The 21582-nt window shown below is 39.9% G+C and overlaps 1 protein-coding gene and 1 long non-coding RNA gene across 4 annotated transcripts in view; one reads left to right on the top strand and one right to left on the bottom strand.

Annotated features, from left to right (window-relative positions):
• LOC140688102 (uncharacterized) overlaps positions 1-11311 on the bottom strand; it is a 45736-nt gene extending 34425 nt beyond the window's left edge. For both annotated transcript variants that reach the window (XR_012062856.1, XR_012062865.1), the window contains exons 1-2: positions 11106-11311; positions 6475-6631 (exon numbers count right to left, since the gene is read on the bottom strand). This is a non-coding gene — a long non-coding RNA (uncharacterized lncRNA). The remainder of the gene's footprint in view (positions 1-6474; positions 6632-11105) is intronic.
• A 182-nt stretch (positions 11312-11493) lies between these two features.
• The window catches only part of TBC1D5 (TBC1 domain family member 5), a 497763-nt gene continuing 487674 nt past the window's right edge, over positions 11494-21582 (top strand). For both annotated transcript variants that reach the window (XM_072946459.1, XM_072946400.1), the window contains exon 1: positions 11494-11677. The gene's annotated coding sequence lies outside the window, so the exon portion shown is untranslated. The remainder of the gene's footprint in view (positions 11678-21582) is intronic.

Genomic DNA, 21582 nt, shown 5'->3' with positions numbered 1-21582 from the left:
TATTAGGGAGATATGATTCTACTTTTGGTTCATTAAGAGTTTCTATCATGAATGAACGTTCACTTTCTTAAATAACTTTTTTAGCCACTACTAAGATAATAATGAATTTTTCAGTTTGTCCTAAAGACATGATATGTATATATGACATCCTAATACTACAGTACCTTTGCATTGCAAGCCTAAATATAACTAAATCATGGCAGATTGTTATTTTACTATAACTGATTAATTCACTTTATTAATATCTTATGTCATTGTGGGTTTTGATCCTATTACATCAATAAAATTGTATATTTTTTAGGTTTTGTTATCAAAGTCACATTAGTTTCATAAAATTGTTTGCATAATTCTCAATAAAATTTCCACCTTATTTGCTGTTATATCTACTTTGTATGAAAACTAATATTTCTTTATTTTTTCTCTTTTTTCAAAGAAGTACTTCTTGAACTGATCGATTCTTCTATTTGTTTCAGTTTTTATTTATTAATCTCTGCTTTTACCTTTATCAATTCCATACTTAGATCTTTTCCCAGTTCTGTGGTTGAGTTTTTTTCCTTTTTGTTTTTCCTTTTGTTTTGGGGATTTTTAAAAATGAAGTATAATACATTTACACAAAAATGCACAAATATATAAGTAAAGCTCAAATTACAATCATCAGAGTCAGTTAATCCCATTTGTCTCCTATAAGAAGGAAAACATAGTCAAATGGAACATTATTCTATGGACAGTTGAAAAGGCACAACTCCTATTTGTGGAGCACAAATTGTGATGTATATATGTTTAATCAGCCTTGATAATTATATTATTCAAATTATATTTGGTATATACTATTCAGACTATTTTATAATTATTTTGATTGCAAATAGCAGATTCCATATGAACATTATTAGGACAAAGAAGGATTCACAGGCTACACTGAATGGAGTTCCTGTTAACTTGCAACCAAAAATTTCTAAATCCACTATAAGGCATTCTAGGAGAATTTCTCTAGTTTGTCCTCCATGTGACTGGTTTATTATTTTGTCCTTTACTCTCTTCTATGTAGATTTTAATTCTGCATCTGGATTTTGAGTTTTCTTACATTCTTTCTTTTCTCATTTCCTTTCATCCCTATTTTTATGTCAGACTCTTCACTTCTGTCCTCTTCACAAAGAAACCATGTATTTGGGCATTGATTTCATTATTTCAAGCAAATATCTTGTAAAATTTTAACATATTTCTTAGAGACAAATTTTTCCAGAAACATGAACTTCCTTTGAACAGTAAAAGGTGGTGTATTGTTCCTGTATGTTACAGTATTTTTTCACGTACCCCTTTTCATGAGCCCAGAATTTTTTCTGCTTTTCATGTTGGAATTTGGAGAACACTATTGTTCAAGCTCGGTGTTTTCCAATAGACAGAGCGAATGTCCTTGACTATTCTTAAACTTGAACCTGAAGGTCGAGTTATTGTGTAAAGTCTCTAATGCAGCACATATTGAGCAGAGATGCTACCACTCCAAAAGGAGAAATATGGGCAGATGGCTTAGTTCGTTTGGTAGACAAGCAGGCAGAATAATGTCCCTTTCAAAGATGTCCATGCCCTAATCCTTGGAATTTATGAATATATTACTTTAAATGACAAAAGGAACAGGTGTGATGAAGGTTAGAGTCCTTGAGATGGAGAGATTATCCAGGATTACCCTTAAAAGCAAAGACACTTTCCATCTTTCCAGGCTGTGGTCAAAGAGAGATGTGATGATAGAAGGACCAGAGGGATGTTACAGGAGAAGGACTCAACCAGCTGGCACTGACTCTGAAGATGGAGCGAGGTGACCACCAGCCAAGGTGGTCTCTCGAAACTAGGAAGAGCCTTAAGTGACAGCCAGCAAGAAAATGAAGACCTTGGCTCTACAACTTCAAGGAACTGAATTCTGCCAACAACTCAAATGAACAGGAAACTGACTCTCCCTTAGAGCCTCCAGTAAGGAATATAGCCTGCTGACACCTTGATTTCAGTTTGGTGAAATCTGTGCCAAACTTCCAACTTACAGAAGGAGAAGATAATAACTTGTGCTGTTTAAGAGGTTAACTTTGTGGTAATTTGTTTTGGCAGCCATAGAGATGAATATGGATTGTCTTAATGACAAGCAGACCCTATTTTCCAGAGATGACACAATATCTCTTGACATTCTTCCCAATGAAAAGCGGATCTGCCCTTGACCTCAAATCTTGGTGGGCTTAGACTCACTTGCAGCCAAGAGTGCAGCAGAAGTGATGCTGTATGACTCTCAAGATAAGGTCAGAAAAAGCCACGCCACTTCCACCTGGAACACTCATACTCAGAGCCCTGAACTAGGTCTGATGATGAAGATTATTAAGCCGGAAGAGGCTACCATGTGGGGATGGTACCATACACATACCAAACCACATGGTGAGGCCTCGTGTTGGTACTCTGATGAGCAGCCCAGCCTTTCAGTCCTCCCAGCCCATCTGCCAGATACATGAGTGAAGGAGAATTTTGATGATTCCAGCTGCCAGCCATTGACTTGCCCCCAGCCTTGGAGTCTTGCCAGCTGAGGTCTGGATGGGGTGAGCTATAGAAAAGTACCCTAATTCCTGAGCTAGAGAATCTGTGAACATAACAAAATTATTATTGTTCTGTTCCACAAAGTTTGGGGTCGTTTGGTACACAACATTAATAATTGGAGCACAGGGGGGACTACCTGAATCGAGTGCCCGAGGACCAGTGAAGCCAACAGTCCCACACAAAAAAGAACCACTTCTCCAAAACCAATACTGCTCTGGATGAAAACAGTTGTTCTAATACGTTAACATATGTCTCCTGGTCTGATGCTGCATTTTTTTCCTGCTCTCAACATTGGTTTCTCCGGCTAAGCAGTTTGCAATTATTTGGAGAGTGTAGCGTCTTAGGAAGATCTACTCACCCAGCAGGCAGTCTGCCTCATGGCCTGTCTCTATCCCGTTTAGAGCTTGATTCATTAGGTTTAACTTGGCTCTGTTCACTCACCCCTCTTTCCGTTGTGTTGTTTCTGGGAGTTGTTCCTATGGATGCTACTGAGATTATGTAGAGGGAAGAGATGGGGAATGACAGATCGTTAGCTCCCACTGGCTCATTTGGTGTTTGTTTATGGTCAGCAAAGTACCTGCATGCTGGGGTTAAAGCAGACAGTAAGCGGAGTGCCAATTTTCCCCCCTTGTCCTCGACATCATCTGTTTCACAGGGAAGAGCATATGGAAAGTAGTGAAAGAACGTGTTCAGTCCACCATCATCAACAAGACAGCTGAAATTTTACCTGGACTAGCAACTATTCCTGTCATTTTGAGTCTACAGTACTGCTGCCATTTTTTCTCGTTTTCTGTACCTTTATGGGTCCTTAAACAGGAAATTATAAGCCAGCCTATCAGACATCGCTAGACAGTCCCTTTGTGAACCCAAATTGTAGACACGCTTTTAAAGTCTTTTGCCCTACGAATGTATCTTCAATATCTGAACATAAGATACAGAAGTTAAGTGAAAGAATAGTCTGATATTTGGAATTTAAATCTACTCCAGCTTTTCAGGAATGCATCTGTTCATGTCCTAAGGCACACATAAACAAACTGATGGGGGAGGATATAGCTCAGTGGCAGAACACATGCTTAGCATGCACAAGGTCCTGGGTTCAACTCCCAGTACTTCCATTTATTTTTTTTAATTAAAAATAAATAAATAAACTTAATTACCTTCTCCACCAAAAAACCCCACAAATTGGTAATAGGGTATCAGGAGTTGGCTACATATGTGACACTAATTATGACATTACAGAATTTGGAAGGAGTAGCATATTAGAAGGAACAACATTACGTTCTTCAAGTGTTTTTGATAGAATAGTATTTCAACTTCTATTGTTTCTATGTCTACTTTAAAATTAATATAATGTCTAGTTAATTGACTATATACAGTATAACACCTAATGTCCTTCAGATAAGCCAAGTTAAATGGCAGGCTGTATAGTTTTCCGTATTAATCCATCTTAACTATCCATTTAAACAATAGTTGAAAACAGGCGATCTTTGGAAGACCTGTGAGTTAAAAATTAAATAAAAGTATAATATGTCAATTTGCCAGGTTCGTGAGGCCAACTCATTTATGAGGAAATAGAACCCAGTGAAGAACCATCAGTTCAAGACAACTACCTAAATTTGAAATAAAAACATACAAATAAAATATTGGCATGGTCCATAATACATCTAAGAAATGTGTCTTTTTATTTGGAATACAACATCGCAGCATTTCTGAATGAAATTATTCTATTCAGTCACCTATTAAACATTCATTTGTATTATGCTGTACATTACTTGAGGCTTCATCTGTAAGATAAAATTCCCAAAGTAATTTTTCTAACTGAATTCATAACTCTTTCATCACCCTCATCCCTGAATATGCATGATTTCCCATTACTGTTTATAGTTAGGACTTCTGTCTTTATAGTATATGGGCACAAAAAGCTATGTTATATTTGCCATGGGAACTATCATTTTTAAGGCCCTTGTGCTTGTAAAATCTTTACCTTTATTATATTACCTTAATGTAGATTTTGGATTTTATAGAGGGTTGCATACTGAGGGAGCACAGTGTTGTACCAATGAGTGGCCTGGGTTGTTAATTCTGTGATGGTGTGGCTGGTTCTTTAAAGCAATAACTAGGGAGCCCATGACAGTGTCATAGGCAACCTCACCGGCTCCTCGGGTTGGCTACCTTGTACTTGCATTCGCTCATCACTCCCTATTTTTCATCTTTCCTTGTATTAGAATTACTTGCCACATCCTCTGTCATGGCACTTTGCACTGCCTCCCACTGGAGTAAGCAGAGTGTGTTTCCACATTGTGTTGATACTGGACTCACCATATGACTTGCTTTAGCAATAAGATGTGGGCAGAAGTGCTAGTGTGCCAGTCCTGAGCCAAAGCCTTAAGAGTTACTGACAGTTTCTCCTTGCTCTTCTTGGTCTTCTGTCACCTGCCATGAGGAGAGTGAACATCCCCTGTGTAGCTGCTAGTCCCAGAATGAAGACGAGTGGAACAGGCCTGAAACCAGCCCAAAGCCTGGAGCCCAGCCTAGCCCAGTTTGGCTAAACCAAGCCCAAGTGAGAGTATGTGAAGCACAACCAACCTGCAACCCCGGAGTGAGAAAAATCAGTGCTTTTGTAAGTCACTGAGATGTTGGAGTTGTTTGCTATGCAGCATTGTTGCAACAATAGCCAATTAACACCTCTCCCATTGTTGATGGCTCTCCTGCATTTGTCTTCCTGTGTGTACGCTTGATGCTTTTGGCTGGCTGTTCACCTGGAGGGACTCAACTGGAGAATGCCCAGGACCACGTGAGACACTTTGGCTGGAAATTCCCAAGCTAACAGAGCAATGCATCCCTTTAGTGTTCATATTTCAGTTACCGTTTTTAAGGGACTTTTTTAAATAGGCATTCAGCCTAAAAAAAACTGTCAGGTGATTTTTGGGGTTCAGCTATATTCTGTTGATGAGTTATGAGCCATCCATTCAAATGGTCAGGACTTCTGTGAACGACTCTCTTCCTCTTACCACATGGCTCTGGGGCATTAACGTATCTGAGCAAGTATCTGGGCATTCTCATGAATTAGCAGGTGAACCTAACCAAGCTTCTTCATTTGAGTGGACCAAGTACTCATTGCTTATTTACACCAAGGCCCTGCTTGTGGGGAACAGACTCTAGGAGAGCTCCCAGTTACCCCTGCCTCCTGGTACACGCCCTGTGTAATACCCTTCCCTTAAGTGTGGAAGGGACCTGTGACCTGTTTCCAACAAACAACATATTGTCAAGGTGGCAGGACGTCACTTCCACAATTATGTTACATAAGTTTGTGATGGCTGTCTTGCTAGGAAACTCTCTCTTGCTGATTTTGATGAAGCAAGATTCTGTGGGGTGAGCTGTCCTTTGGAGAGGTCCACTTGACAAGAAAATGAAGCCCTCGGTCCTTCAACTGATAAGGAACTGAATCATCCTTTAAAAAAAATTAATGGAGGTACTGGGGATTGAACCTAGGATCTCCTGCATGCTAAGCATGTGCTTGGCAAGGAACTGAATTCTACCAGCAATCAGGTAAGCCTGGAAACAGATTTTTCCCCAATCAAACCTTCAGGTGAGACACAGCCTCAGCCAACATTTTGACTGCAAATGCGTGAGAGATCTGGAAGCAGAGAACCTAGGTACACCACACACAGACTCTGGACCTGCAGAAGCTGTGAGATTATAAATTTATGTTGTTCTAAGCAGCTACATTTGTGGTAATTTGTTACCCTGCAATAAGATGAGTAAAACACTGTTCAACTATGTAGCAAGTCGATGATTTCTATAACATTACACATATTTACTTTTATCCATTGCAGACATTTCTTGAATACCTTCCAGATGCTAAGCACTTAAAACACTGTGGATGTGGAGATGAATGAGACATACCTCTTGCCCAGGAGGCGCTCACTCTCTAGTCAAGGTCAGACATTCAACCAGCTGGTCCTCACACATGGGACAAACATCATTATCACAGGAATATGAATTCAATGGGATGAGCCAGGTTGCTTATTTAGGCTTTTCTTGGCACATTTTAAGTCTGCACCTGCAAAAAACAAAAAAAAAGTAAGGGTCTCATATGGAATACAGATACCATAAAATCCTGTTGAAAGGTGTTTACTGTGGAACCAGCTGTATGTACCTGACTGAGAATAAGTAATCCAATGAAATAATTGCTATCACAGAGAACAAAAGCTTCAAAGAAACGGCTTTACATGGTCATGGTCATAACTCCAAAGTCCTTCCACAAAACTACTAAAAATCAACACGGATTATCTCCTTCCTGTAAGTTTTTTCTCCCATTGGCATAATGTTTTAAGATATGGTGCTTTCAAAGTAGCAAAGTTAAGATGTTACTTTTAGTGCTGTGCCATTTAGGCATATGACTGGATATTTCATAAATGTTTGGACAGTACAACAAAATACTTTTGATATTTGATGTCTGAAGTCCAGAATTTGCTATTTTGTGCATGCAAACAATGAATCCCAATCATTATCGCTTTACCTAGGATAATTGTTCTTCCTACAGACTGCAGATGTATCTTTCTGATCAAGATTTCAAGATATAAAATAACATATAAAAATAATACCTATTTTTTAATTGAATGGTTACCATGTGCTAAATATCTTAGTTAATAATGGATTATCTCAATCAATGCTCACAACAACCTGATAAATTAGAAACTATTATTAACCTCAACTCACAGATGGAACTGATGCCACGGAGGTTAAGTAGTTTAAATAACTTGGTTGAGATTACATCGTTACTGAGTAAGGGAAACTGGGTTTGAACTTGGGCAATTCTACTCCCTGCCCTATGCACTTAACATCATTCTATACTGCCTCCTAATGTCTCTGACTGCTCCAAGATTTTTAAGGGCAACTATGAACTCGGGTTCTCTGGTGATAATAAAAAGCATAATGGCACAAAAATGGGCCTTGTAGTCTCAAAGCATTTGATGTTCTTCCTATACCCATAAATGTTGATGCCATTCCTTCCAAGGGCAAGTGAACTTATCTATTTGTGTTTTTAAAATTGATCTAGACAGTCATGCATGAGATTCTCCCCATAAAAACTTAGCTAACAGAATATAACACCTCACATATTACATCAGGTAGGGTATTAGGTATGTAGTTTAAAAAAAGAGGTTTTAAAAATTCAGTGGCTTAAATAAGGTAGATGTTTATTTCTCTCTAATGGAAAGGTGCAGGGGGCAGTCAAGGTTGGGGAGGCAGCTCTCTGTGAAGCAATTCAAAGACAGGAAGCTGCTGTCAAAGACAAAAAACAAATAAGGAAATAGACTTTATTCAGGCTGCTGCAATAAAGAGAATACCCAGATCTGAAGGTCAGAGTGTCTGGGCAGGTGGTTTTGTCACATACTTTTATGAGGAGGAGTAGACAAGTTATAGGTAGGATGATGATCTTCAGGATTATTTTGTAATCAGGGGACATTTCAGTCAACCAGGTGATGTGTCTCTGTGTTCAGCTCACTTCAAGGGGACATATGGGTTCTACTCTTATCTAATCATTCGTGAGACAAAGACCTGGAAGTTGAAGGGTTTGTGCTTGAGCTTGTCAATGGGTTTAGGCAAAAAGGAAAGGTCTGTGTTTGGCCTTGTCACAGGTAAACAAGGGATCATCTGCTAGTCTTCCGAGAAAGTAAGTCTTACCTAAGTCATATGTGGAAGATAGTCTTTATTGTAAGCTATTTTCCAGAACACAAACTGGTGGGGGGATTTCTTTCTCTCTCTCTCTCTCTCTTTTTCTATTGAAGTATAGTTGATTTACAATGTTGTGTTAGTTTTTGGTGTACAGCACAGTGATTCAGTTATACATATATATTCCTTTCCATATTCTTTTCCATTATAGGTTATTACAAGATATTGAATGTATTTCCCTGTGCTATACAGAAGAAATCTATTTTTTTATCTATATTGATACACAGTGGTTAACATTGCAAATCTCAAACTCCCAAATTTATCTTGTTGTAGGACCTTGTTGTTTATCTATTTTATATATAGTAGTTAGCATCTGATGATTTTAAACTCCTAATTTATCCCTCTCCCCCTTCCCCTTTGGTAATCATAAGTTTGTGTTCTATGTCTGTGAGTCTCTTTCTGTTTCATAAATGAGTTCCTTTGTACCTTTTTATTTTTTTAAGATTCAACATATAAGTGATATCATATGATGTTTGTCTTTCTCTGTCTGACTTACTTCACTTAATATGAAGCGTTGCTGCAAATGATATTATTTTATTCTTTTTTATGGCTGGGTAGTATGTATGTATATATATGTGTATGTGTATGTATGTGTATATATGTGTGTGTGTGTGTGTGTATATATATATATGCCACAACTTCTTTATCCAATCACCTGTTGATGGACGTTTAGCTTGTTTCCATGCCTTGGCTATAGTAAACAGTGCTGCTACGAATACTGGGGTGCACGTATCTTTTTGAATTAGTTTTACCTGGATAAATGCCCAGGAGTGGGATTGCTGGGTCATACGGTAACTCTTATTTTTAGCTTTTTAAGGAATCTCCATACTGTTTTCTATAGCGGCTAAACCAAATTACATTTGGAGGGATTTCTTAATAGTCTCTTTTATGCATGAGTACAGGCTCTGGTAAATTTTAATGTCACTGCAAAGCCTTCTTAAGGCCCAGGCCTGGAACTGGCACAGACCTTTTTCCCCCACGTTCCATTGTTTAAAGCAGTGATAGGTCCTGCCCACATTCAGGGGGAGAGGATTACACAAGAGCATGAATACTGGAGAGGCGTGGCTCATAGTGGGCCACTCAATAACCATCTCTCATAGGGTCTTAACCTTGAACTAGATGTCTAGAGTCGTGGTATCTACTGGTAGTAGATATCTACTACCATATCTGAAGCAGTAGCTTATTGGGTGGGATCAATCCATGGGTATATACATTGTTAAGTGCGGAAAAGGGTCTATCAACATTGCAGATGCATGAGACTTGGGTTATGATTTTCCTCGTTTCTCAGAAACCCTCATTAACACTGTTTCTTGATCAACATTTATTTCAGCATTTCCCCAGGATTCTGTTGCTAGTCTAGCCAGAGCTACCAGTTAGTAAGTTTCTTTATTTTAATTCTTTTCCCTGATGAAATCTGGCCAGATGTATAAACATAACTTTACTGCTTCTTCATCAAAAAGGGCCAGCCAACAGAAAGTACGGGTTTGTCTATTTGTGAACAAAGGTCTCCCATACATATCTTCCTCTGAAGGTAGCTAACCTTTGGAAATTTCATCTTCCTCTGCCTTGGTTTCCTTTTTCTGGACTCAACAGTATCAATTTCCATTGGGATCTTTGTGCAGCTAGGTTAGTAAAAGACCATAAATCTTTTTAACTAGGTGAACCATTTACCACTCTAATTAGCATTACTATTCAAAGGCTTTCATTTTGGGGAAACAAACACCAGCATTCCCTGTGTGCTGGGGTTACAGGAAGTATTAAATCATGATTAAGCAGAGGTGGAGGAAAGCCAGGCACAGGGCTTAGACACGGCCTGCCTTCTGATAGTGATCGGACATTTCCTGAGATATCACATTCCCAGGATATGAGGAAACATAAAATCCAAGCCCAGTACTGTGGGTTTGTAAAAACAAAACAAAACACACAAAACTGCTATACATTATTTCTCTATGGCTTATACTAAAGTAAGTCTGCACAAAATACTAACGGTTCCCCCAAAGCAGAGTGGGTACTGACACAGGAGGGAAGGGGGTTGGGCAGAGCCATTAAAGGAATGACACAGCAATTGAAGATTGAACTCCTCCAAGGCCTTGAGGCCCAAGATGGTGGAAGATTCAACTTCCAGTGGACCTTGAGCTTCATTATATGCTCACTGTGATATATTAGGGTACTAACTGGCATCCCCACAGGCACCATGACAGTTTTGAGGTTGATCCTAAAAGGTGGGCCTTTTTAGTGGCCAAATTCCAAAGAATTCCTGCCCCTCCCCAAAGTAGTTGGAATAATCCTCCAGCTCGTTAGCACATGAAATTATGGAGCCCATGAAAACCAACCACCCCCCAACCCTCAGGGCCAGTCTCCTGTTCCTAGAGGACCGCACGCTCTGAGACCACATCTCCAACTTTTGAGAAGGCCTGTATTCTGCCTACAGAATGTGCATCTTCTGCGCCTCTCCTGCCTTCAGACGCCATCTGTGGAGCCTGTGTTTAAACTAAACACCTCCACGCCTCCCGGCCTCTCTGGCCTCCTGAGACAGCCTACATCCCTCGATGGAGTGCGCACCTCTATGAATAAATCTACTTTTACTCTACCATGGCTCCCTCTTGAATTCTTTTCTGCGCAAAGAGCCCCTCACTTGACGGGGCGGAACCGGGACTCAACCAGGACTTAGGTGACCGTCCTCTGGCCCTTATCTTCCTGTAACAGTACTTTCACAGAGGAAGTGACATATTGGCTGAGTCTTGAAGCATGAATAGAAGTCTACTCAAGTACAGAAAAATGTCAAACGGAAGGCCACTTACACACAAGAAAATGTACGTTCTTAGGCATGAGGGCCAGCCTTTCGGGAGGTCTCACCCTTTGGAAAGGTCGTGGTAAGTGAGAAGGTCTAAGTCCTGGGGGCAGAGGCCTGTCTCCAGCTGCCTTATGACCTAGACAAGGTGCGGAAAGGAGCGAGGGAAAGAAAAGGGGAGCGGGAAAGCCCTCCCGCGCATGCGCTCTGGCGGCAGCGGAGTAGGGCGCCGCTCCAGGCTCCGTCGCCGCTTCGCGCCTCGCTGGGCCCCACAGAGCCTGCCCGAGAGTGAGCGCGCCGCGCGCCTGCGCACCAGCGTCCCCGGCGCGCGAGCCGCAGGGTTATTAGAGGTGGAGCGTGGGGAGGGCGCGCGGCAGGAGGCGGCCGCCCTTACGGCGCGAGCGTGGTCACGTGGCCGCTGGTCACCGCCGCCTCCGCCCCCTCCCGTCTTGTTCTCTTTTTGGTCGGTCCGGGCCGGCCGGCACCACGAACGCCCGGCAGAGACTGAGGGAGAGAGAGAGGAGGGGAGGAGGAGGAGGAGGATTCAGAGAGTAGGAGCTGGGGAGCCCTTCTGCGCCACAGGTAAAACGAGATAATGATGACGATGCTGATCGTAAAGCAGCCCCGGCCCCCTGAGCGCCTCCGCCTTCCTCCAGTGCAGCCCCCACATGCAGTCGCCCCCGCCCGGGCCTCCCCTCAGCCTCGCAGGTGGAGTCCAGCCTCCCCTCGCGCCGCCGCCTCACGGGCAGGCCTCAGGTGCCGCCGCCGCCGACAGGGACCCGCGCCCCGAGCCCAACCCCCGGCCCGTGTGCGCTTCCGGACCGGCATGGGGGCTGGGGGGCGGGAGCGAGGCTCCCAGGTGCCGGGCGGCCGGGCCGGGAGGCTGCGTCCCAGCCCGCCTGCCCGCCCGCCGGCGGGGGTCTCCGCGAGGCCGGCCGCCGGGAGACGGCAGAGCGCGGTGGCGGGCCTGGTCCTCCACTTCCTACTTGGTGGATTTCCCTGTTCATTTCCGGAAGCCAGACGGGCCCCGAATCCCCCACACTTTCTAAAATACAGCCTTTACTTGAGACAGAAGCCTCTCCCCTTTCGGGAGGGAAACGTGCCCTTGTTTGAGTACGACTTAAGTTTTTTCACATGTGAGAACGTTCAAGTTGGGGCCTTTCAGGAGCTGAGGGAAACTTTGCAGAGGCTGAATGTGTATTTCCCTCCCCCACCCCTACTTTTCCTGGAAAAAGGAACACAAACCTCCAACACAGTTTTCCGATTCTGCAAGTGACCTAGAGTTTGTTTAGTGTTTGCTGTTAAGTTGTTTTGGTTCCAGGAATATGATGTATGTTTAAAGTTCACATCCTTTAGGGTTTTTTTTTTAATGGGTTTTTGTGGTGTTGTTTTCCTGAATAATGATTTTCCGGAAGGAGTTTCACTTGTCAACACCAAATTCTAAAGCCAGGAACTTTAGAATGTAGTTTGCACACCTTTGGGCCTAATTGTGCTGAGATTTCTAAACCTAGTCATTCTTTTGTATTCTTTGTACAACAAAATATAGTCCCTATGTATTACTATATAGTCTGTATATATTATTAGCGTGCATAGCAATCCCTTGGAGCTCTTGTTTAAAAATTTTGAGTCAGTAGATCTGTGATGGCAGCTGTATACTGTATTTCCTAGAAGCTCCTAAGTGCTGCTGGGCAAGGAACCACCCTTGAGTAGCAAGGATGTAGATAACTTGTGTGCTAAGAAATAAAATGATGTATCAATGAACAAGTGCCTTTTAATAATTCGCGTAGGTGTAGAGGTGACTTGAGATAAGAGGCAAATGGCAGGGTGAGCTGAGAAAACTTGCATTAGGGAAATCCCTTATGCTGAGTAAGCCAAGCCCAGGGCCCAGGGGAGGGGATAGCAGAGCTGGAGGGACTCCTTAAACTAGGAAGAGTGCAGGTACCAAGTGTGCATCACCTGGCCTGTGAATTTTTCACGGGAGCTTGGTGTACTTCTAGCTGCGCGACTTGCTCAACAATAATTAGTTGGATTTTATCAACATAAAGGCTATGAATCATACTCTCTGGGTTGAAAGTTTTTTTGGTGAAAATATTGAGTGTGTGTGCTTTTTCCATCACCCAAATTAGGCCTCAGTTGAGTAGTGAATTCCTGAGTCTTGGAAGCAAACTTGTAAACAATTTCGTGCCTCCACCTGTTGACTTTTTTCTTAAATTAAAAAAATGTAAATTGAAAAGTTTAAAAGTATTACGTATAACTTAATATACCTTATGTACATAAAAATGATTGACTTTTAAAAAACAGTATGGGAGTATAATCTCAACTACTTTTAGCTGTAATTTTTATTCTCTATTCTTGTCCTTACTTTACCACTTTTTTCATGTTAAATAATAAAATGACAATACTTTTTTCTTCTAGTTTTACTGAGACATAATTGATATACAGCTATACTATATAAGTTTAAGGTGTACAGCATAATGATTTGACTTACATACATCATGAAATGATAGTGCAGTAAGTTTAATGAACATCCATCATCTCATAGATACAAAATTAAAGAAATAGAAAAAATGTTTTTCCTTGTGATGACAACTCTTAGGATTTACTCTCTTAACAACTTTCATATATAACGTATAACAGTGTTAATTATGTTTATCATGTAATTACATCCCTAGCATTTATTTAATTGAAAGTTTCTACCTTTCCTCTGCCTTCGTCCATTTCCCCCTCCACCATCCCCTGGCTCTGTTAACCACAAATTTGATCTTTTTTTCTATGAGTTTGTTTCTGAAGTATAATTGACCTGCAACACTGTTAGTTTCTATTACACAAGATAGTGATTCGATATTTGTATACATTTCAACATGATCACCACAGTAAATCTAGTTATGATATATCACCATACAAAAATATTATATAGTTATTGACTGTATTCTCCATACTGTACATACTTGTGATTCTTTTTTTTTTTGCAACTGGCACTTTGAACCTCTTGATCTCCCCCACCTAATTGTTTCCTTCCCCCACCCCCTCCCTTCTGTAAACTGCTTGTTTGTTCTTTGTATCTGTGTTTTGTTATGTTAATTCATTTGTTTTTTAAATTCCACATATAAGTGAAATCATATAGTATTTGTCTTTCTCTGAATCTTTTCACCTAGCATAATATCATCTAGGCTCATCTATTTTGTCGCAAATGGCAAGATTTCATTCTTTTTTTATGTCTGAGTAATATTTTATTGTACATATATATATACCACATCTTTATTCATTCATCTATTGACGAGCATTTGGTTGCTTCCATATCTTGCCTATTGTCAGTAATGCTGCGGTGAATATTGAGGTGCATGTACCGTTTCTAGTTAGTGTTTTTGTTTTCTTCAAGCAAATACCCAGGAATGGAATTGCTGGATCTTAGGTAATTTTATTTTTAATTTCTTTGATGAATATACATACTGTTTTCCATAGTGACTGCACCAATTTGTATTCCCACCAGTAGTACACAAGGGTTCCCTTTTTCCTACATCCTTGCTAACAACTTGTTATTTGTTGTCTCTTTGCTAATAGCCATTCTAACAGGTGTGAAGTGAAAGCTCATTGTGCTTTTGATTCGCATTTCCATAGTGGTTGGTGATGTTGAACATCTTTTCATGTACCTGCTGGTGATCTGTATGTCTTCTTTAGAAAAATGCCTACTCAGAACCTCTGCCCATTTTTTAATCATTTTTTTTGTTTTTGTTTTTATATGTATTATTTATATATTTTAGATATTATCCCCTTATCAGAAATATGATTTGGAAATATTTCCTCCCATTCAGTAGGTTGCCTTTTCATGTCATTGATAGTTTCTTTCACTATGCAGGTTTTTAGTTTGATGTTGTACCATTTGTTAATTTTTGCTTCTGTTTCCCTTGCCTAAGGAGATAATCCAAAAAAAAAAAATTACTAAGACTGATTTCAAAGAGCTTACTGCCTATGTATTATTTTAGAAGTTTTACGGTTTTAGGTCTTAAATTTAAATTTTTAATCCATTTTGAATTTATTTTTGTACATGATGTGAGAGAATAGTCCGGCTGGATTCTTTCACGTGTAGTTACTCACTTTTCCCAACATCAGTTATTGAAGAGGCTGTCTTTTCCTCACTATATATTTGTACCTCCTTTGTTAGAGAGGAATTGCCCATATAAGTGTGGGTTCATTTTTGGGCTATTTTGTTCCATTATTGTATGTTTCTATTTTGTAACAGTACCATTCTGTTTTGATTAATGTAGCTTTGCAGTATAGTTTGAAATCAGAGTGCATGATACTTCCATCTTTGTTCTTTCTCAAGATTGTTTTGACTTTTTGGGATCTTTTGTATTTCCATGCAAATATTAAAATTATTTGTTCTAGTTCTGTGAAAAATGCCATTGGTATTTTGCTAGGGATTGCATTGAATCTGTAGATTGCTCTGGATAGTATGGTCATTTTAACAGCATTATTTCTTCAATCCATGTTTCCATCTGTTTGTGTTGTCTTTAGTTTCTCTCATCAGTGTCTTACAGTTTTCTGAGTCCAGGTCTTTTACCTCCTTAGATTGATTCCTAGGTATTTTATTCTTTTTGACGTGATTATAGATGGGATTAAATTATTACTTAATCTTTCTTTCTGATAGTTTGTTGTTAGTGTGTAGAAATGCAACACATTTCTGTATATTAATTTTGTATCCTAAAACCTTGCTAAATTCATTGATGATTTCTAGTAGTTCTTTGGTAGCATTTTTTGTATTTTTTATGTATGGTATCCTGTCATCTGCAAACAGTGAGAGATTTATTTTTTCCTTTCCAACTTGGATTCCTTTTGTTTTTATTATCTGATTGCTGTGTCTAGGACTTTCAGTACTATGTTGAATGAAATTTCCAATACTGCAGTGAATAAAAGTGTTGAGAGTAAGCATCCTTGTCTTGTTCCTGATCCTAGAGAAAATGCTTTCAGCTTTTCACTGTGGAGTTTGATACTAGTTGTGGGCTTGTCATATATGGTCTTTGCTATATTGAGGTATGTTTCCATTATACTCATTTTGTTGAGTTTTTTCTTTTAATCATAAACGGACGTTGAATTTTGTCAAAAGCTTTGCCAATGTCTGTTGAGATGATCATATGGTCTTTATTCTTTAATTTGTTAATGTGATGTATCACGTTGATTGACTTGCAGATAACTAACCATCCTTCCATCTCTGGAATAAATCCCAATGATCATGGTGTATGATTCTTTTAATGTATTGTTGAATTTGGTTTGCTGATGTTTTGTTAAGGATTTTGCATCCGTGTTCATCAGAGATGTTAGCCTGTAATTCCTTTTATTGTGATGCTTTTATCTGGTTTTGATATTAGGGTGATGCTGGCCTTGTAGAATGAGTTCGGAAGCATTCCTTCCTCTGCAATTTTTGGAATAGTTTGAGAAGGATAGATGTTAACTTGTCCCTAAACTTTTAGCAGAATTCACCCGGCCCTGGACTTCTGTTGGGAATTTTGTGATTACTGATTCAAGTTCATTACTGGTAATTAGTTTGTTATTTTCTATTTCTTTCTGGCTCACTCTTGGGTTCTTTGTATTTTGCAGCTCTTTGTTAAAAACTTCTAACTTCTCATTCTGTTCATTCAGTCTTCTCCCAAGGTATTTGATCATTTTTATGATCATTACTTTGAACTCTTTATTGGGTCAATTACTTATCTTCATTTCACTTAGTTTTTCTAAAGTTTTATTTTAGTCCTTTATTTAGAACATATTCTACTGTCACCTCATTTTGCCTAATTTGCTATTTTTATTTCTATGTATCCGGTAGGTTGGTTACATTTCCTGAACTTGGAGAAGTGGCCCTTTGTAGGAGACATGCTTTGTGTCCCAGCAGTGCCCTCCCCTTTAGTCACCAGAGCTATATGCTTTGGGCTGGGTGGGTTCTTCTGTTCTGGTGGGCTACCTTGGTGGTCTGATAGGCTTGGCTGGCCTCTAGACTTGTTGGTGGGGCTGGTTCATGAGGTGGCTGGCTATGGGGTCCTGGGGGGGGGTGTCCCAGGGCTAGTGCTAATTCCCTGGTGGGTGGAGCTGGGTTCTGGGGTGGATGTGGGTCCGGACGTCCTAGATCTAGAGTTGGCTTGCTGCTGGGTGGGGCTGGTTCCTAATACGGCTAGCTGTGGGGTCTGAGGTGTTCCAGAGCTGCTGTTCGCCCACTGGTGAGTGAGGCTACATTGCAGGGTAGCTGCCTCGGGGGTCCAAGGTTTGTTGGAACTTGGGTCAGTGTGCAGATGGGTAGAGTTGGGCCCAGAGGCTCCTGGGACTAATGCTGGCCTGCTGGTGGATGGAGCCACATCCCAGGTTCTCTGATTGCTGGGCCTTGAGGGTCCTGGAGCTGGTGTCTGCCCTCAGGTAGAGGTCGGGCCATTCCTGACATAGCTGGCTGTGGGGTTCTAGGTGTTCTGAAGCTGATGTTGGCTTGCTTATGTGTAGGGCTGGGGCCCCCCACCGATGGGTGAGTCCGGGTCCTGGGGCTTATGCCATCCCACTTGTGGGTGGATTCGTGTATGATAGTACTTTTGAAGCACTTACTAAGTGCCAGATGCTGTTCGAAGCACTTTATGTCTCTTAACTCATTTAATCCTCACCACAACTTTGAAGGAACTGAAACAGAGGGTAAAAGTCACATGCCAGCCCAGAGCTGAGATTCTGGCGGGCTGCCTCTAGAGTACATGATTTTAACAGTCTTCTCTTTACTGCCTTTTTAGAAGGTAAATTAATAATTCTGTTTAAATCCTCTTCTTATTGTTAAAAATTGTGAGCTTGGCTTTCATTTTAAAATTCAAATTTGTAATTCTTTTTTTATTTTTTTAAAATTTTCCCTATTTTATCCCACTGCCTCAGTGCTTGTAATCTTTTCTGAATAAGATGGGAATTTGCATTGCTTTATTTTGTTTGCTGGATTGGTCTCTAAGATTACATGTCACTGTTAAATGTGCACATAGTATGTTAGTATCTGTTTACTTTTGAACCTGCTAGTTTTCAGTCCTTTATTTCCTGCCTATGCCTGTCTCCACCTCCCCGCCCCCATGCGTGTGTGGTAGACTTATTCTGTGTTTATTATTCTAACATGTAGGATTTTGAGGGGGATTGACTGGGTCCCTGCCTTTTTACTTGGCTGGTAAGGACAATAAGAAACTAAGCATTGTTCATCATTCTCATGTTTAACACTCAGAAGGTAAGAATAAAGAATGGTATTTTGAGTTGAATAATTTGTGTTCCATTAAAAAATATCGTATTTCCCCCACCCCCTTTCTGTCTCAGACCACTGAAAACTTTGTCCCATTCAGCACTAGACTGAGAAATGGTGCTTGTACCCCTGTTCTAAGACATTTCTCTTAACACGGACAGATCATTAGAATGGCAGTAATATACAGTGTGTGTACTAGAACTTCAGAAATGAGAGGTTGTCATTGGGGGCAGTTGTGGGAGAGGAAGGAGATGGGAGAGGGAGAGTGTTGCGGGAGAGGGCCTGTGGCTGATTCCAGTGGCATTAATTTTGTATTAACTGGGCTAATAGTGAGTTTGGGAAGGAAGTCAGTATAACAGCAAGTCTGTTATGTTTTCTCAAAGCTCATTCTCTGTTGTGATGTCTGTCATAATGCCATGCTGGCCAGGTACTTAGCCTCACAGTGCCTCACTTTTCTCATCTTTAAAATGAGGATAATAATAATAATAGATAAAATATCTCACAAAGTTGTTTTGAGGATTAAATGAGTATATGTGTGTGTATATGTATATATGTACACATAAACATAATATACCTATGTTATACCTATGGGGTACATATTATGTATGTACATGCTGTATACATATGTGTAACACACATGTACAGATACAGTTGTCCCTTGGTACCAGCAGGGGATTGGTTCCAGGCCCCCAATGGGTAGCAAAATCTATTGATGTTCAAGTCCTTTATATAAAATGACATAGTATTTGCATATAACACACATCTCCTCCTGTACACTTTAAATCATCTGTAGAGTACTGACAATACCTAATACAATGTAAGTCTTATGTGAATGGTTGCCAGAGCCTGGCAAATTCAAGTTTTGCTTTTTTGGATTTTCTGCAATTTTATTTTTTCCCTGAATATTTTTGATTCATGATTGATCACATCTGTGGATGCAGAACCCAAGAATATGGAGGGCTGACTATATATATATACATAAAGTACTTAGTCTCTGGCAGGTAGTTAATACTATCATGTATGTGTTGGATATTACGTTCTACTGTGGATAACCTACACTGTAGTTGGTCATCTCCACATAATCAAGGCTGACTATATTTGAATCAACTTCCTGGAAATTATTCATTTATTTAGTATAAGGCTATACGAGCCAAGAAAACAGAAAGTTTGTGCTTTTTGAATGAAAAGACAGAATTGTATAGTAATGCTCTTATCCTTTTGGAGAATTAAATCTGACTAAATATGGTTTGGCAGCTTAGATCTTTCAAGACAAGAAAGCAAGGCTGTAGAAATAAAAGAAACATATCTTTGGTGGTGATGTGAAAGGATTAGTTTAAAATTTTCAGTCATAGTGTTATGAAATCCAGAACAAGATTGCCTTTTTCTGAAGGCTTCTTAGACTATAGCTTGTACCTTCTTCACCTTACTCATTTGCTCCGTGAAATAATCCATCTTTCTTTGCATCCTCCAAACCTGGTCTCTAGCCCCTTATCCGAAAACCACGGTGGCATATGTCTCAGAAGTGAAGTGTTTGTGGAATTTAGAAAATTAATATGGTGCATATGCTGTATATCATGAAACCTCCTGTGGATAGGAGGATTCACCCCATAGTCATGCACAACAATTTTCTCAGTGAAATTATACGTACTCACACTAAGCAGAATAAAAAAGACTATAAAAAGCCTCACACTAGTTAGGCCGTGTTAGGGTGACACTTTAGAAAATAAATTTTAGTTTTTAGGGATTTTGGGATTTTTGGAGTTGGAGGTAAGGGATTCGGGTCGTGTGTGTGTGTGTTTTAAAATATTTATATTCATAATGCCTGTGCCTTGACTAGACATATAACTGTAGTACGGGGTATATGTGTTAGCATTTTGTGTCTTTAGCATCTGGTATAGGCCTGGCATGCAGTAGGTGCTCATTAAATGTCCATTAGTTTGGATGAAAAACATCTAAACATAGTATCATACAGTCATTGTTCTCATTGGTATCTGTGGCTGACTCAATGAGAAATTGGAGATTTATTATTTTTCTTATCTCAGTTGCCTGGGAAAGGTGGTTACTGGATTACTTTCTTGAAACAAAAGAGATATGAAATAGGCATTACGGATGATTGTAAATTTTCCATAGATTTGTATTGACAAGAATGCTTATCTTGAGCTTTTTATGGGTCATGAAGTCTACATTTAGAAGACTAATTTACTTTTTAAAATGGATTGGATTTAGTTGTATATATTACTGATAACAAGCTAGTTGTGGTATAGCTCTGTAAAGAAAATGCTACTTTGTGTGGATATCTTAGGTCAAATAATCACAAAATGATAATCTAGCTGGCTGTTAGGGAAAAAAAGGTTTTTCCTTACTACAAAAAATATGCCTATTGTGGAAATTTTACAAAAATGAATGATCAAAATAATTACCTTGACTATTGGATATTTTTAAAGTTCTCTTCAGGATCATCTTGCTTTGAGTGAGGCTGAAAATAGTCAGATTTGTAGTGCAACTGCTAGTTTAGAAAGCCAAGTAACAGATGCGGGTTACTGGGAATGTTTTATGTTTTAGTGTTACTAAACATTTTGTCCCTAAGTAAGATGAAGAGGTTGAAGCAAAAGTAATTAGGTCTCCACTTATGAATAGTGGATCTTCAGAATAATCAGATGATTGAGAAGTAAGCTCCCATGTCTGATACCACCTTCTGATGGAGTTGAGGGGATACAGCACTGCAGGAAGACAGAGCCCAGGCCACAGGCTCTGGCTGCAGAGACATGCATTCTGTGTGCTGATATGCAGGGGGATCAGAGTCAATCCCTTGAGAGTTTCCCAGAATGCTGCCATTAGAGCTGTCCTAGCAGCTACCCTGCAGGAGTCCAAGAGGAGGTACTAACATTGCATTGTATCTCTTGCCATCTTGGGGTGAGATAGTGGGTTGATTGCCCTGGATCCATGGTAGAGTTTGGAGGGTGAGGGCAAAAGTGCATTGATAGGAGGTGGGTAGATGGTACCACTATTTCTGGTTTTGGCCACTGTATTCATGGAACTATGCTTCTTTTTCTTCATGAAATCCAAGAGTCTTAATAGTACAAGTGCTCATTGATATGTAGATGTGTATGGTGTGGGGAGGCTTGGGATAAATTGTCTCCCTTCTCCAGTCTCCATTTCTCTTAACTAATTTTGAGTTAATTTTAATTTTCTTAATCCTGTGCTGTGTGTGTATATAATAGATATACAGAGATAAACATGCATATGTGTA

Source organism: Vicugna pacos, chromosome 1 (assembly GCF_048564905.1).
Source record: "Vicugna pacos chromosome 1, VicPac4, whole genome shotgun sequence".
Lineage (NCBI taxonomy): Eukaryota > Metazoa > Chordata > Mammalia > Artiodactyla > Camelidae > Vicugna > Vicugna pacos.
The sequence above is the reverse complement of the archived record's forward strand: the minus strand, read 5'-3'. Positions and strand labels throughout refer to the sequence as shown.